The sequence below is a fragment of the Lupinus angustifolius genome, chromosome LG18, assembly GCF_001865875.1.
Source record: "Lupinus angustifolius cultivar Tanjil chromosome LG18, LupAngTanjil_v1.0, whole genome shotgun sequence".
Classification (NCBI taxonomy): Eukaryota; Viridiplantae; Streptophyta; class Magnoliopsida; order Fabales; family Fabaceae; genus Lupinus; species Lupinus angustifolius.
Window position 1 is genome coordinate 6,387,971 of NC_032026.1, and position 17,667 is coordinate 6,405,637.

The 17,667-nt window shown below is 34.2% G+C and overlaps 1 long non-coding RNA gene across 2 annotated transcripts; it reads left to right on the forward strand.

The window, feature by feature from the left end:
- On the forward strand, positions 253-6,131 carry LOC109332772. Of its 2 annotated transcripts, none has more exons than XR_002105938.1 (3): positions 253-275; positions 3,992-3,993; positions 6,024-6,125. It is a non-coding gene; the product is annotated as an uncharacterized LOC109332772 (long non-coding RNA). The 2 variants fall into 2 exon arrangements; XR_002105939.1 differs by lacking the exon at positions 3,992-3,993 and adding an exon at positions 2,428-2,429 and having other exon boundaries at positions 261-275; positions 6,024-6,131.

The following is a 17,667-nucleotide window of genomic DNA, read 5'->3' on the forward strand; positions in this document are numbered from 1 at the left end:
TGCTTTGGATTGATTTATTGTTTAGGGAATAGCCCTAGCTTGGGTGTGAAGTGTATTTACACTTGGGGAAGATTGTGGCTTTGAGGATTGAGTCCGTTTCCCAAACCAACAAACTTATACTGTTACTTTTGTTCTTGCGCCTTATGTGGGCAAGGATTCCGACGATGGTGTTGTGAGCAACGCGATGCCTAAAAATGACTACATGATACCACATAGTGAGGTCGTCTGACCGTAAGACTCTTGGCCATTTGGCTGTTCCGGGTAATTCAGCGATGGTTGTTGAAAGGGTTTTTCTTGGGTGAGAAGAGTTGGCTTTCCCCTCTCAACAAATCGTCCTGGCAGTAGTGCCAATTTGTTGAAAGCGGAAATTCCCTCAACTCAGTGTGTTTTCTTTTTATTTGATTAAGTAAGTGAACTCGGTTTTATTCTTTGTTCGTCATCTCGACTTTGTTGAAATAAATTCCATAATCGGTATAATGGTTTCAAGAATATTCTAGTTACAACTTACTTTTAATAATCCTGTGAATAAGTTATTCCTTCTTTGCCTCATCTCGGCTTTGCTAGAATAAATTCCAACGCCGGTACAATGGTATCGAAGCAATCCCCTATTACATAATTATTAAGTACCTTTGAATACCATATTGGTTTGTGGAATGAATTCCAACACCGGTTTAATGGTATTCTAATGTACAAATGTGATGAATAGTTAGTTGTTAGAAACAAATAAATAAATAAAGAACAAAAGAATAATAAATTTAAGTTACTTTTATTTATTTACTCCCTTTTGGGTTCCTTTTATTAACAAACCAAACTTCTTCCTTAAGGAAGGTTGGTATTAAAGAATAAATAAATTGCGGAAATTAAATAACAATAAATAAAAGTTAGTAAGTTGGTTTCATCACTTTTGTATATCAAAAAGGTGTTTTCAACAAATAAATTTATTTATAACACTTTACTATTTTACAATTTACACCTCTTTCTAGATTCAATTGTAGTATAGTATAGGGTTATGTCGAACCACAAGGAATTGCCTAATAGAATGAATTATATGAACATGTGAATGTACAAATAATGAGTTAAACATATTATGGTTTTGATTTGAATTGAATTTCATATAAACAATTAAGAAGAAACATAAACTAAATATTAACAGATTCTTGAGGAGACAAGATCATTTNNNGAAAATATTTCTCAACTTCTTATGAATTTGAACTACTTAGACAAGTTCTTATGTTTTACTTTGATTAACTCCAAACACCAAGTTTTAAAATCCTCCTTTTAGTGTATGTCCTAAAATGTTAGAATGATAATCACTTATATTTATTACTAAACAATATTACGTCCACAAGAGGCTAGGTTGTCACACCCTAATTTTGGCTACTCTAATATTGAAGTAGTAATAAATATAAGATCTTAAGAAAAGTATGTTTAACTTGCCAAGTAATGAATACACAGATACTCTACTTCTTAGTTTATTTGTTAAGTGTTTGAAACAAGTAATTTTTATAACTTGAAATCAGTTTTTAGGTGATCAATCTTAAAAGAGCATAAAGAATTTCTCAAACAAATAAAATTAACCAAAGCACCAACTTGAATGATTAAAATTCAAACTTTAGAATAAAAGAAGAAGTAGAAATACATAACCATATTCAAAAGAAATTGTTAGGAGCATGACCCATCCATCCAAGGATTGGATGCTTTGAGTTCCAAATGAGATTACAAAATTGATTTTTGCATCTCATTTGCTTTCTCCTTTTTCTCTTATTGAATTATAAACTAAAATTACAAACTTACTTAAATAAAACTCCTATGAACTAAGAACAAGAAGAGAGAACTTCATGGAAGAATTTCTATGCAGAATGAAATGTGCCTCTATTTATAGAAGTTTTCCTCGAGCCACTGAGCTGCTTGTTAGCACCGCTCAGCAGCTGACCAAACCCTTCAACATGGGTTTTGGTCACTTTATCAAGCAACTTTGTCACCTCCTTAAGCTTGACTCATCAAAGGTAGTTGTGAGCTATGAGACCAGATATGGTGAGCTACTCTGAAAAGCCTATGGTGGGCTACTTTGAAGTGATGTCATTGGTGACTTTATGGTTTGCTTGATGACTAAGTCAAGTCTGAGTGCACACCGCTTAGCACACCTGTAGCACCGCTAAGCTGCTTGTTCAGCAACTTTGACCGTGTTGACTAAGACGTGGCCTGGTGCTTGTTGACTTAGGCAGGAGTCTGGTTCACCGATGAGCTGCTTGGTTGCACCGCTAAACTGCTTGTTGAGCAGCTTGGGCGTGTGCCATGCTCGTGTCTGACTGTGCTAAGCTTGAGTTCTGACCATGTCAGGATTAGTCTGGTGCTAGGCTGAGCGGCCAAGCAAGTCCGCTCAGCGCTTGGTCCAGGTCAGGTTAGCGTGGCTTGGTCCACGCTCAGCTGTCTGCTTGAGCACCTTGATTTTGACTTCTTTTTCTTTTTGACCATGAGTCTTTTTTATCTTTTATTCTTCTTTCTAAATCCTACAAAACACATAAAAAATAAATTCAAACACAAATATACAAGATTGTGATATTTTATACAAAAAGAAGTATTTTAAGTTGGTTTTTCTCAATTATGCTTAAGATAAGTGCCATAAAAGTGTATGAAATTTAGGTATGTTTGGCACTTATCAATGGTTCGTAGTGGTAGGGATGTTATTCCTATATTACGTGATAAAATAAGATCGGGTCCCATAAGAAGCATTCCTTTGGGAGATGTCTTAAGATGGACCAATCGATATAAAAGACTAATTAAAAGATTTAATCGGCTAACTTCGGTTAGTGTGCATACTCATTAAGAATAATGAATTAGTGGAAAGGAAATTTATGGGAAACGAACGAGCCCTGCAATGTTGAGTGGGATGGCGATGACGGTGATTTTTCAGCAAAGTCTTGAGGGAGAGCCTAGGTGAGACGAGTCCCCTGTATTCCTGGATGAGGTATTCTGTTGGATCAAACATTTCTCACAATGCAAACCAGATAATCTTTGACAATCCCTCTTTGCAATAAGGATCAATGAGAGGGATGCCCAGAAAGTGTTTAATACGACACGATCCTGAAAAAATTTATTTTTGGTGCGGTCAAATCGGCTTGTTATGGGACCTGTACTCTTGGTTATTTCTAAATTGTATATTGGGAGGATATTGGTGTAAGGATGGATGAAATAAGCATAATATTCATATATTGAGATCGTGGATATTGATCCTCATGATCCGAGTTATCACATCATTCATCATTGTGCATTTATGTATGAGCTATATATTTTGTACATTATATGTGTCTGTCTGGATGTAATATTCCATGTAATTCCATGCCATCAATGAATAACATTCATTAGATGTCTTCCTCTCTTTTATTTTCTCTTCTTTCTACTTGTCTTCGGTTCACATTCTCATTCAGATGGTCCGTACTGTGAGGATTCCGAGCTACCGATTCTCGATGTCTCAGGAGGGGACAAGGAGCAATGACAGACACTAATACACCTACATAGGTCCTTGTGCCTTAGAGCTGGAGCTGGTTTGTGATGGCTCTAAGATGCACTTCCCCTCACATCAAGCAGACTTGGAGGCTTCTTTCACCTTACCTGCTCAGAGATTAGCACCTAGTGCACCATCCCTTAAGTCTGTGATTCCTCATAGACCCACTGCTGCAGGACCATATACCCGAAGACGGAGTTGGGGCGACGTGCTCAATTCCCCACTAGAGAGGAGGGCTACTCGACGGGTGATGCCCGATCTTCTAGCAGATGCGAGAGTGAGAAGTAAGTCGCGGGGTTCCTCCAATAAATCGGAGAGGAGATAGAGGCTAAAGAGAAGGAGCTAGAAGTCGAAGAGAAGGATTGTGTGGAGTTAGTCTGTATAGAAGACTCCATTGAAGGGGTAGAACTCTCCTCCGATTCTGAGATAGAGAAGGACCTTAGCGAGTGTCCTAGTACACCTGCTAACATTGGAGCTAGTCACTAGCAGTCATTTCCATTTCTAGTTTGCTTTTTAAGAGGGTATCTGTGTAGGGTACTTTAGCGTGTTGAATAAGTCAGTCAACTTCGAGTATATTTTTGTTTAGGCAAAGATTGTATTTCCGCTTTGGTTTATGTATATACGTTTTTCGTCATTTGTAATAAAGAATTATCCCATGGAATATTAAGTGGTTTTTGATTACCATTAGGTAATGGTTGTTGTCTCTTCCGCAAATTAGGTTACTTAATATGATGTCCCGAAAAGGAATCAAATATAAATGGAGGAAATTTACCTTAAGAAAACAAATGTGTACTCATTTTGGCCAATATTGTTGGAGTAGTTTCGGGGTGTTACAACATGGTATTAGAACGGTTCTTTTCTATTCGGTCTTGGTCATGGCTTCACATGCTTTTTTGTGTGACTTGGTGTGCTTAATTGTTTTCTTGAATTATTCGGTTGAGAATGCAACCCATAAATAATTTCAATAGGAGCAGTATCTTATACACGTCTAATGTTCACATTCTAATTATTTTATTTTACATAAATCAGCCAACTCTCAATATTAACTGAAAGTACTTAGAAGTTAAATGTTTGAAATATTCTTAGAAAAATATTTCTTTGAATTTAATAGTGGGGTTACAGATCATGTTGTATCTTGCTTCTTACTCCGAGCCGAGAAACGGACGTGGTCACTTGTACCGCTTCTGTTATTTATCAAAGTAAGAAGATGGTTAGCGACCAATGTCGACTCTTCACCTATTAATTCCCTCTTTTCTATAAGATAAGTTAAATCATTTAAAAATAAAATTTTTTTAACTTTTATTTTGGGTTTCTATCGCGAGATTATAACTCGTATTACTTCTTTCTCCTCGCTTCGAGCCGAGAATCAGTTGCGGTCATTTGTACTGCTTCTGCTATCTATTCAAGTGGGAAGAAGGTAAGGAGTCAATGTTGACTCTTCGACTATTAGTTTCACTTCGTTTAAATTCCAACAATTTGTAACCATTTTTTAAAATCCAACCAAGTTACCTTTTTTTAAAAAAGAACTATGTAGTCTTGATTTCCCTATTGCACCCGAGATACTTAGGAGCAATATGAACTTGTCAGACACAAATAAAATATAAAAAATATTTTGTTTAAGCAATTTAATTTAATAAATTAAGGGTATTCAATTTATGCAATTAGTTAGGGTACCATTTTATTACGGGGAACAAGGTGCTAATACCTTTCCCAATTCGTAATCGACTCCCGAACCTGGATATCAAAAATCTAAAAAGCCCAATGTTATTGGGCTTTAAAGATCTTTCTACATTTTTAACCATAAAATGTAGTGACGACTCTAAGAGGTCGCGTAGTCGAAAATCGAGGCGCAACAGTAATGATTCTATACAATTAAGCTCACCTAACACAACACATTTTCAATAGTGCCTTTTGTAGGGAACCTCCTGAATTGAATATCTTCTACAACGATCTCGTTAATAAGCGCTATTGAATTCTTAATGCTCAACAATCCCAACACTACACCAAATTTGATATTTTGTGGAGGTTTTCTTGTGGAGTGTATTCAAACCTCCCCAGATAAATTAACTAGATATATAGTGGAGGTTTTTATTTAACTATGTAGGTTTTGAACCTCCACTATTTAACTATGCATTTTTATTTAACTTTACTTCATATCATTTCTCCCAAAACTAACTTCATCTCCTTTAAAACCCTTGCAGAGCAACTTCATCTCCTTTAAACCCTAGCAAAGCAACTTCATCTCCTTTAAATTCTAGCAGAGAATTTCATCTCCACTCACCGCAACTCCACTCCACTCCTCTCGTAACTCCACTCGGGTAAGTTAACAAACAAAACTATGTGATTTCGTTCATTTGAATCCTTTCGTCCATAATATATCAACAAGAAAGAAGATGTTGTTGTCACAAACAAAACTACTAGACTACGTAGCCAAGGGGATGAGTAGACTAAATAGCCGTGAAAATTATATGTTTTTATTGCCAATGCCAAAAGGTATAACAATTATGCATGTCTAAAGTGTCAAGAGGATCATCTGGAGCCAACAACATTTAGGATATTTGTTATGTATTTTGTTTTTAAAGTTTCATATGAGACTACTTTTAGTTTTTTGAGATTTTCTGGGTATCTGGATTTATAACGAATGATGAATTATAACTCTTTCAACTTTGTTACGCTACCTTGGTTACTTGCAATGAAATTTTATTATTGCTAAGAACATTTTTATTTAGTATTAGATATTTAAATAATAATTACAAATTAATGACACTAAAGTTGTAAAAATTATGAAATTAAATTGAGGTTGAAATACCTTATAGCATGTCTCCATTTGTTATTTCAAGTAGTGGGGTTGAAAATCTTCACAATTAACATTCTCAAATAGTATAGGTTTAAAGCCTCCATGGTAAACACTACAAAAACCTCCTCAAATAGCGAAGGTAAAAACCTCCTCAAATAGTGGAGGTCAAAAACCTCCACAAATAAACGACTGCGAATTTATAGGTACCAGAGGTTTTCTCAAACCTCCGCAAAACGCTTCTAGTGGTCATAACACTAGTGGTTTTTGAAACCTCCACTTTTTATATTGTGGAGGTTAAAAACCTCCGCTAATCGCATAAAAAACCTTCGCTAATCGCATTAAAAACCTCCACTAAATACAAAATCTGTTGTAGTGCAATAATTCTTACATTTTTTGTTTTGTATTATTTCCTTTATGTCATTATTTTAATTAATTATCATTATTCAAATGTAATTAAAAACACAAGTAATTAATTGTTCTATGTATATATAACTAATTGTTATTATTTGAATGAGATATATTCAACAACGCTCCTTCAAAAGAGTGTTATTAATTTGCAAGGATTATACACAATTAAACACATACACAATTGATTGTCATTATTTAATTTATAATTAATTCTTACATTGTATGTTTTGTATTATTACGTAGATATATTTTAATTATAGGTATATGTCATTATTTAATTTAATTTTTAGTATTTGAATGTCATTAAAATTAGAATTAACTAATTGTTCTACATATATATGTAATTAATTGTCATTATTTAATGAGATATCTTCAACTATACTTCTTCGAAAGAGCGTTGTTGATTTGCAAGAATTCTACACAATTAATTATGTACACAATTAATTGTCATCATGTAATTTATAATTAATTCTTACAATTTATGTTTTGTATTATTACGTGAACATATTTTAATTATGAGAATATGTCATTTTTTTAATTAATTGTTAGTATTTGAATGTTATTGAAAACAAAATTAATTAATTGTTCTACATACATATATATAATTATTTGTCATGATTTGAACGTGATATTTTCAACAACTCTTGTTGTAGGAAACATTGTTGAGTGGAATATCTTCTATGGTGCTCTCATTACTGAGCGTTCAACAATCGCAAACATAAGAATTGAATTTATAATTAATTCTTACGATGTATGTTTTGTATTATTTACTTTATGGTAAAATGATAAACATATATATTTTAAAATAATTGTGTGGACATATTTTAATTATGGTTAGCAATGGTCGAAGTATTCATATCTTATACTATACTGGTTACCTAATTAATGAGTTCACATTTTATACGAAAAAACAAGATTATCAAAGTTAAATAGTAATGTGACTATTATTGCTCGAACTTTACATATGTCAAGTGCCAAATATAGAAACCCAATATATGTGGATTATTAACAACAATTACTTTCGATTTGATGACTTAGGGTTCATGTTAGCGAATCTTAATAGGTTAGGATATAAAAATGAGTAATTTATTCTAATATCATAGGCTCAATAAGTGTTCTATGTTAGTGACCCAATTGATATGAAATGATCTATTATTCTTTTGACGAACAAAATAATCGTTAATAATATTGATGACCAAGAATATGAAGATTTGAAGCTGAAGATGATCTTTTTTTGGAACATCATAGTCGTGTGAGAGCGGACCAACTACAGATGATGATTTATATACAAGAGGTGATCATGATGAGGGGTTTAGGGTGAAACAATATGTTACTTCAAACAAGGATGATACAAGCAAAAAACGATCAAAGAAAAGGAAAAGTAGATGCATGTGTTTGTATAATTATATCATAATTTTGTTTGTTTGTAATTTGCATATATTGTATTGATATTATTTGTTAGTAAGTTTATGTACTTATTGTCTCTTTGTTTGTAATTGGTATGATATTCTTTGTTTGTAATTTATATTATATTGATGTTAATAATACAAACTTCTGAATATACATGCATATATTTGTTGGGTTTGGGCTCCCTTCCTAGGTGGAGAAAGACCCCATTGGGAAAAGTCCACTTGTCTCACTTAATCTAATTGATAGGGGTCAGATGAGGCATGAGTGTGCAATCAGTTTAGGCAAAAAGAAGCATTAGAAAAGTGAGAGAGAAGTTGAAACAACTCAACTCACAGGAACTCATAGCAGTTGTGAGAGATTTGCGACTTCGTCTTCGTTCACTGTTGGATCGGGCTGAAATTTGGACAGCAGGTTCACAGCTTCTGGTACTTCATTCTGAAAGGTTGGAATAGTGAGAACTCATCCGAGGTGACAAAAATTGAGCCAAAACAGTGGCTGTTTTTCTGGTTTTTCTACAACTTTGTGTTCTAATTTTCAAGTTTGTTGCTCTATTGTATGCCGTACTGTTGAGCATATTTTCAGACACTCTTGTATTCTTATTTTGATCATAGTGGAGCTTCACTGATTGGCTTGTGCCCGTGGTTTTTACTTCTCACATTGGAAAGGTTTTCCACATTAAAATTCTGGTGTCCCTTGTGTGTTCTTAGTTACTGCATTATTTGTTATTGCTCCTCATAGATTCTAGCAAGTTGGGGAAATTATTATCTGTTGCATATATTATATTAGAGATTTCCTTGTTATTATGTTGAATTTCCCATTAGAGTGGCATTAGAGCTCTTTGGTATTTGAGGTTATTTGACTTGCTCGAATGATGGATGCAAATACACATAGAATGATGTGTTTGAATGACACTAACTATCACTTGTGGAAAGGAAAAATGAAAGATTTATTATTTGTGAAGAATTTGCATATTCCTATGTTTGCTACTAAGAAGCTAGAGTCGAAGTCTGATGAGGATTAGAGTTTTCAACATTAACAAGGTTGTGGTTTCATCCGGCAATATATAGAAGACAATGTCTACAACCACATTGCAAATGAGGAAAATACAAAATCTTTATGGAAGAAAATTGAATCCTTGTATGCTTCTAAATCAGGGAATAATATATTATAATTGTTGAATTCCTTGATGAATTTAAGGTACAAGGAGGAGCTTCTATTTTAGATCATTTGAATGATTTTCAAGGGGTCCTAGATCAATTATTAGGAATGAGTATCAAGTTTGATGATGAAGTGTTGGGACTATGGCTATTGAGTACTCTACCAGATTCTTGGGAAACATTTCGATTTTCAATTATAAATTCAGCTCCCGATGGTATTGTCTTTTTGGAGAGTATAAAGGGATGTATTGTTAATGAGGAGATGAGAAGGAAGGTACATGGTACTTCATCTAATTCTGAGGTGTTTGTCACTGAAAACAGGAGGAGAAGTCATAGAAAGGAACCGAAAGGTGATAGAGAAAAAGGAAGAAGTAAGTCCAAGTCTAGATACAATAATATGGATGTCACTATTATCATAAAGTAGGTCACATACAGGAGAATTGATTTCAATGGAAAAGGGAGAACAAAGACGGGAAGGGCAAGCAGAACGAGAAGAATCATGATGATGATGATGGTGTTACTACTGCCACTTGTGACGATCTTATTATTCTTCGCGAACGTGATTCGGTTAATCTTGTATCAAATAAGAGTATGTGGATAATTGATAGTGGTGCTACACTGCATGTTACACCAAGGAAGGAATTCTTAACATCTTACACTTCTGGTGATTTTGGAGTGTTGAAGATGGGTAATGATGGTGTATCAAAGGTAGTTGGTATTGGTGATATTTGTTTGCATACCAACATGGGAATGTAGTTGTTGCTGAGAGGAGTTAAACATGCTTCAGATGTTCGTTTCAATTTGATCTTTGTGCAGATGGTTGATGATGGTGGTTATGATAATCATTTTGGTTATGGAAAATGGAAACTCACTAGAGGTAACTTGGTTGTGGTCAAAGGGGAGAAATTTTATAAAATATATTGGACCAAAGCTTTGGTTGCTAAAGAAAGTGTGAATGCCATGTATATGGAGACTGCTATGTGGCATCACAGACTCGGTCATATCATTGAAAAAGGGTTGAAATGTTTATCCAAAAAGGGTGTACTTCTAAGATTAAAGAGTGCAGAGTTGGAGAAATGTTCTCATTGCATGGCTGGTAAGTAGACTAGAGTATCCTTTAAGAAGCATCATCCCTCAAGGAAGTCATAGTTGCTTGAATTGGTGCATTCTGATGTTTGTGGTCCATTGAAGGTAAAGTCATTTGGTGGTGCACTTTACTTTGATACTCTTATTGATGATTGTTCAAGGAAAGTTTGGGTCTATGCTTTGAAGACAAAGGACCAAGTGCTTGAAAAGTGCAAACAATTCCATGTTTTGGTTGAGAGAGATTCTGGCAAGAAGCTGAAATGCATTTGTACTGACAATGGTGGTGAGTATTATGGACCAATTGATATTTGCTACAAACAGCAATGTATTAGACATGAAAAGACTCCTCCTAAGACTCCTCAGCTTAATGGCTTAGCGAAGAGGATGAACAAGACGTTGGTTGAAAGAGTTAGGTGTATGCAATTACCTAAACATTTATGAGGTGAGGCTTTGCACACGACAGTGCATGTTATTAATCTTTGTCCTGCAGTTGCTCTGAATACTGAGGTGCCAGACAAGATTTGGTTTGGTAAGAATGCCAGGTATGGTCATTTGTGAGTCTTAGGTTGCAAGAAATTTGTGCATGTTCTAAAGGATGAAAGGTCCAAGTTGGATGCAAAGATAAAGCAGTGTATCTTTATCAGTTATGGTGAACATGAATTTGGCTACAGGTTGTATGATCCTACTGAGAAAAAAGTTGTTAGAAGTTGTGATGTGAAGTTCATGGAACATCAACCCATTGAAGACATTGATAAGATGAAGAAGACTACACCCGAGGAAAATAGTAGATTGTCTGATATTGATCTATTTTGGATGCATATACATGATTTGGATACAGTTGAGAATAACATTCAAAATGGTGAGCAACATGATTATGTTGGTGATCAACAGCTTGGAGACGAGTTAGATTTTCCCATTGATATTGGTGTAGATGAACATGAGATGTCACAAGATGAGAATCTTAGTGATGCTCTTGAACAACCTAAAGTTCAACTTCAGATGTCTAATAGGTATAGGATACCATCTACCAGGTACCTTTCTAATGACTATGTTGTTGTGACAGATGGAGGAGAACCTGAATATAAACATGAGACCATGGAGAATGAAGAAAATAAGAAGTGGTTGGATGCAATGCAAGAGGAAATGAAGTCCTTGCATGATAATCACACTTTTGATTTAGCCAAATTGCCGAATGGGAAGAAGGTTTTGGAAAACGGGTGGATTTATAGGGTGAAGCAAGAAAGTAATTCTACATCTAAGACTAAGATTTCAGATTGGTGGTTAATGGCTTCAGACAGAGAAAGGATGTTGATTTCAGTGAAATTTTTTCTCATGTGGTGAAGATGTTATCCATTAAAATTGTATCGAGTTTGACTGCTACTATTGATTTTGGAGGTAGAGCAAATAGATATACAAGCTGCTTTCATTCATGGTGAATTGAAAGAAGAGATTTTAATGAAACAACTTGATGGTGTTCTTGTTGAAGGGAAAGAAGACTATGTATGTAGGCTGAGAAAGAGACTATATGGTTTGAAGAAGGCTCCACGACAATGGTACAAGAAGTTTGAGTCTGTTATGTGTGAGCAAGGCTACAAGAAGACTACGTTTGATCATTGTGTCTTCATTATAAAGTTTTCTAATGGTGATTTCATCATCATATTATAGTATGTTGATGACATGCTTATTATTGGGAAAAATATTTTCATGATTGACAAGTTAAAGAAGCAATTAGGCAAGTCATATGCCATGAAAGACATGGGAGCTGCTAAGCAGATTCTTGGTATAAGAATCATGCGAGATAGGCAAGAAAAGAAACTTTGGCTGTCACAAGAACACTATATTAAGAGAGTGTTACAAAAATTCCATATGAAAAATGCTAAGACGGTAAGCACTCCTCTTACTAGTCATTTTCAGTTGAGTGCTAAATAGTGTCCTTTAAATAAAGCTGAAAAATAAAATATGTAACGGGTTCCTTATGCATCTACTATGAGAAGTTTGATGTATGCAATGATGTGTACAAGACCAAATATTTAACATGTTGTCGGTACATTTAGTAGATTTTCTGTCAAATCTATGTAGAGAGCATTGGAATGTTGTGAAATGGATTTTGAGATATCGTTTTGGTACTGCTAGTTTGAGGCTTTGTTTTGGAGGTTATAAACCTACTCTTATGGACTATACTGATTGTGATATGCATGGATACATTGATTCCAGAAAGTCCACTTTAGGTTACTTGATTAAGTTTGCAGAAGTGCGTTGCATTGTCCACTACTGAGCCAGAGTTCATTGCCATTACAGAAGCATGTAAGGAGTTGCTTTGGGTAAAGAATTTCTTGCAGGAACTTGGTTTTGTCCAAGACAAATACTTGTTATTTTGTGATAGTCAAAGTGCAATTCATCTTGGGAAGAATTCAACTTTTCATTCTAGGTCCAAATACATTGATGTGAGGTATCATTGGATATATGATGCTTTGGATGTTGGGTTGTTGGAATTGGCTAAGGTTTATACAGGTGATAATGGTGCTGATATGATGACTAAGGCCTTATCAAGGTGGAAGTTTGAAACTTGTTGTGAGATCGTCGGTTTGGCAATTCTCTCCATATAGTTTTGAGGGGGAGATTTGTTGGGTTTGGGATCCCTTCCTATATGGAGAAAGACCCAATTGGGAAAAGCACACTTGTCCCACTTAATCTAATTGGTAGGGGTCAGATGAGGCAAGAGTGTGCAACCCGTTTAGACAAAAAGAAGCGTTAAAAATGAGAGAGAAGTTGAAAGAACTCAACTCATAGGAACTCATAATAGTTGTGGGAGATTTGTGAATGCGTCTTCATTCAGTGTTGGATCGAGCTGAAATTTGGACAGTAAGATCACAACTCCTGGTACTTCATTCAGAACGGTTGGATCGGTGAGAAGTCATCTGAGGTGGTAGAAAGCGAGCCAAACAGTGGCTCTTTTCCTGGTTTTTTCTGCAACTTTGTGTTCTCATTTTTAAGCTTGTTGATCTATTGTATGTTGTATTGTTAAGCATGTTTTGTGCTGTATTTTGGAGAGACTCTTGTATTCTTATTTTGATCAAAGTGGAGCTTTATTGACTGACTTGTGCTCGTGGTTTTTACTTCTCACATTGGGAAGGTTTTCCACATTAAAATTTTGGTGTCCTTTGTGTGTTCTTAGTTACTACATTATTTGTTATTGTTCCTCGTAGATTCTAGCAAGTTGGGGAAATTATTATCCGCTGCATATACTCTGTTAGAGATTTCCTTGTTATTGTCTTAAATTTTCCATCATTATTAATTTGTTACGCTATTGAGAGAATAACATCTTCATGTTGTTGATAAATGTATATGCAGATATTAATGTGTACAATAATCAACAACACATGCTAGGTGGAGCTTTGACAAGCATTGTTGTATGTATTACATACAATAGAATACATCTAACAGTGCTTGTTGTAGGGAACGTCGTTGTATGGATACAATTCAACAACGCTCATTATAAACAACATTGTTGTATGTATTACATACAACAAACATTCGTTGTAGGGAACGATGTTGTACGGTTAGAATTCAACAATGCTTATTATAGATGGCGTTGTTGTATGTATTACATATAACGACACTCATTGTTGATAACATTGTTGTATGTATAAACTTCAACAACACTCAGTATAGCATGCGTTGTTATATGTGATTAATACAAGAGCGCTCTATGTAGCCATCGTTGTCATATGTATCAAATATAACAGCACTCATTGGAGGGAGTTGTTAAATCATGTTGATATTCTATTACGCTCATATAGACAACACACAAAAACATTATTAAATCTCTAAAATGTGTTGTTGAACTGCAATTCTAACGTAGTGTTGAAGATATTTTGTTGACGGTGTTGCTCCATACAACGGCTCACAGTTGTTCACAATGGTTCTATAAATTGGTTAGCCTTGTGTGAATATGGGCGAGAGAGGGAGTCGTAAAAAGACATTTTGGGGAGTTAGTATGAATAGGTTGTTCACAATGGTTTTGTAGATTTGTTAGCCTTGTGTGAATATGGGCGAGGGAGGGAGTCGTAAAAAGACATTTTGGGGAGTTAGTATGAATATTTTAAAATGGTAAGGGTTTGTTTAGGAGTTGGATTTTGAAGAGGAAGGAAGGGAAAGGGAAGACTTGTGAACCATGAAATACACTTGTGAGATGACTCTCAAGCCTTCCTTTCCCCTCCAAAGTCCAACTCCCAAACAAGCCCTAAGTATCTATAGACTTTTATAGAATATAGATAGAATCCCCTTAATTATTTTTAAAAATATTGAATACCTTACTCTCACTTCAAAATTTATATTTTTTAATCATTTAATAATATTCTTATAACACTTATCGGTCATTTTCTGAAGTTTCCATATATCCTTATAACACACAACATGGAAACATCATAAAGCGTGATGCTGATATAATTTGTGCAAACATGTTTCAAATGATAAAATTTATAAGACTAAAAATGTAGGAGTGTAATATATATGTATTGTCATTATATATAGTTATATAAATTGAATATAGCATCCACAATTTATTCATATTACATTTTTTGAAGAGTCAATAGTGATTTAAAATGAATTGTGGATGATGGACTATTCATATATAAATTTTTGCACTATAAATAAATACATATTTTTTTAACCTAAATTACACATGTTTCATTTATTTTTTCTCTTTATAACCAGATTATGACCGAGCAAGCTCTTTATTTGAGTTATAGAAGTAGCACATATAAAATAAATAAAACTATCAATATGTGTAATAATTATATTATTTGAGAAAACAAAATAAATAATTTTATCTTAAAAATATTGTGTTTAACATATGAAAAAATAATGCATTTAATTTTTTAATACTAACTTACAAATTTTTTAAACAAGATTCTTACGGGACTTATTAAAACAACTCTAAAATAAAACAATAGCTGAATCCTTCTAGCATTATTTATTTCTTGAAGTATCTATAACTTGAGTGCAAGACGTGAAAGTCAAAAGCATTCTTGGGGTTTACGGATTGGTTAACTATATAATTAGTGTATCAAAGTCAAATGCTATTGCAAGACCAAAACACTGTCTTATGAAAAAATATTTATAAATCCTTACCGGATATATACTCTGTACTTTTTCCACATAAATCCTCTGATTTATTCACATAAGAGAAAAAATGTATGTATCAATAATGTATAAATTTTGTATACTATTACTATTCATTAACCATTTTTCTCTTATAATCATTGACTCTTCAAAAAAATGCAAATAAATAATATTAATTGTATATAAATTTTTACATTAATAATGCATAAATATTACAGTATACCTATAAATATGTTGCACACGTAGTGGTCAGGAAGAATCATGTTTTATACCTAAAGAAAATATTAATAGAGAGAATAAACTTGATTATGCTTGAAGGATTAGATTTTTTTTTTTTTGTACATTGGAAATGAAGGGTAAAGCTAAGCTAACAAGGAAAGATCTAACTGCAGAAAAGGTTGATAGTCCGATGGGGCTGAGTCCCACACCTTCCTCTCTTCTAGTGAGTGAGAACCTAATTTAGTCATGAAGTCTGCTATCATATTAGCATCTCTTGTAACAAAGGATACCTTGACGACCTAAGAGAGAGCCAACCAATATCTAACATTCATGATCACAGATAGAATGTGAGTAATCCGAATTGGAATCTCCTCAGAAATCAACTGTACAGTTTCCAAGCAGTCGCTTTCCAAAACCACATTCCTGAAACCAAGACTCCAAGCCAAGAACAACCCATTTTCCATATAGCACCATCTACGTTCAATTTGACTTGGCCCACCTCCAGATAACACCAACAAGTCATAGGGGGGTTTTGTTGGAAATTTTCCATCTATAATCCTTAGATTGAATGCGGAAACCCTGATGATCATGACTTTGTTCCTATAACACAATGTTTATGCCCATACATAAACCCAAATGGTACAACCATGATCCAGACCAAAAAAACCCCAATTGATTTCAAGGTGAAGAAGAAGAACATACCTTGATTAGCCATTTGGAATCTCGAAGGTATGTGGGTGTGATGATCTTCGAGATGCTAGAGCCTGATGGTTCTCCTTTGCTTCTCTAGAGGGGAATGAGAAAAATCAAGTTAGAGTGTGTGAACCTGATGATGAGAGTGATAGATTTCCTAATGGTGTGTTATCCCACCTTAGTATTCACCTCATGGATAATGTTAACCTTTTAATCCACTTATTCTCCTCAGCCACTCAACCAAACCTGTTGTTCTACAAATGGGGACCATAACCCATAAAAGTAACCGAAGCGGTTACTGCTTAAGTTGCAATAATTCTGATTCAGTCCCTTCATTAAATCAGAAATTGCCTGAAGGTATCTACACTTATAATATTTCATGTCACATATGCCCTTAACCACCAAATTAATTACTGAAGATCATTTTATATTTTTCGCTAATTAAATAATGGCCATAATACAATTATAGAAATATATTCGTGACCCATAAATTGTCAGATATTCTAACAATCTCCCACTAGTCACACATATGATTCTCCATACGTGTTATCCTTATTGTGCGGTTAAATATTGCCAGTATGTCTTATATATACCCAAAATATCTCGTCCATTAGTCCTGTCTCCATATCGAATTACAGTGAATTTCGCCATATCAATCATGACTAATTCAACAATGATCACCTACATTGACACAACTAAATGACATAGATTAAAAAGTAAATTATACTGAACCCCCTGAGTTTTAGTAAAATTACACAAACCACCCCTCACTTTTTTACACCTACACAAAACCCCCTGCTTTTTATACTTTCATTATATTGACCACCCCTGCACGAGAAATAAGTGTAATCTTTTAAACAAAAAATGTGATAAACGCAATTAAGTTAACCAAAACATGACATATTGTGGAGACAAGTCCAAATAAAATATAAGTCAATACCTCTTTATTATTTTTGGTTCGTTACGATAAAGTATAAAAACAATTTAAACAATATTTCTTTAAAACTGTTGATGCATTTTGTAACAAAAAATAACGAAAATACACTGATTTGTATATTATTTGGACTTATCTCAACAATATATCATGTTTTGTTTAACTTAATTGCATTTATCATATTTTTTTGTTTAAAAGATTACATATATTTCTCATGCAGGGGTGGTCAGTGTAATGAAAGTATAAAAACTAGGGGGTTTGTGTAGGTGTAAAAAAGTGAGGGGTGGTTTGTGTAATTTCACTAAAACTCAGGGGGTGTCAGTGTAATTTACTC